Source organism: Ipomoea triloba, chromosome 16, assembly GCF_003576645.1.
Source record: "Ipomoea triloba cultivar NCNSP0323 chromosome 16, ASM357664v1".
NCBI classification, from domain to species: Eukaryota; Viridiplantae; Streptophyta; class Magnoliopsida; order Solanales; family Convolvulaceae; genus Ipomoea; species Ipomoea triloba.
Window position 1 is genome coordinate 12,615,759 of NC_044931.1, and position 745 is coordinate 12,616,503.

At 51.3% G+C, this 745-nt stretch overlaps 3 non-coding genes across 3 annotated transcripts; all 3 read left to right on the top strand.

The window, feature by feature from the left end:
- Positions 1-47: 47 nt before the first annotated feature.
- LOC116009315 lies at positions 48-166 on the top strand. Its single transcript, XR_004096586.1, has one exon. It is a non-coding gene; the product is annotated as a 5S ribosomal RNA (ribosomal RNA).
- Positions 167-303: 137 nt separating this feature from the next.
- On the top strand, positions 304-422 carry LOC116008551. The gene has a single exon (XR_004095926.1). It is a non-coding gene; the product is annotated as a 5S ribosomal RNA (ribosomal RNA).
- A 178-nt stretch (positions 423-600) lies between these two features.
- Positions 601-719, top strand: LOC116008552. Its single transcript, XR_004095927.1, has one exon. It is a non-coding gene; the product is annotated as a 5S ribosomal RNA (ribosomal RNA).
- The last annotated feature ends 26 nt before the right edge of the window (positions 720-745 follow it).

The following is a 745-nucleotide window of genomic DNA, read 5'->3' on the forward strand; positions in this document are numbered from 1 at the left end:
TTGCGCGGAGAGAGAGGGTCAAGTACATTTTGCGCGCAGTACGTGACGGATGCGATCATACCAGCACTAATGCACCGGATCCCATCAGAACTCCGAAGTTAAGCGTGCTTGGGCGAGAGTAGTACTAGGATGGGTGACCCCCTGGGAAGTCCTCGTGTTGCATCCCCCACCCTCTTTTTAATCTTTCTTTTAAACCGCTGGACCGCTCGCTAAGGGTACTATCCTTTTAAACCGCTAAACCGCTAAGCGAGAGAAGTTGCGCGGAGAGAGAGGGTCAAGTACATTTTGCGCGCAGTACGTGACGGATGTGATCATACCAACACTAATGCACCGGATCCCATCAGAACTCCTAAGTTAAGCGTGCTTGGGCGAGAGTAGTACTAGGATGGGTGACCCCCTGGGAAGTCCTCGTGTTGCATCCCCCACCCTCTTTTTAATCNGGGAAGTCCTCGTGTTGCATCCCCCACCCTCTTTTTAATCTTTCTTTTAAACCGCTGGACCGCTCGCTAAGGGTACTATCCTTTTAAACCGCTAAACCGCTAAGCGAGAGAAGTTGCGCGGAGAGAGAGGGTCAAGTACATTTTGCGCGCAGTACGTGACGGATGTGATCATACCAACACTAATGCACCGGATCCCATCAGAACTCCTAAGTTAAGCGTGCTTGGGCGAGAGTAGTACTAGGATGGGTGACCCCCTGGGAAGTCCTCGTGTTGCATCCCCCACCCTCTTTTTAATCCTTCTTTTA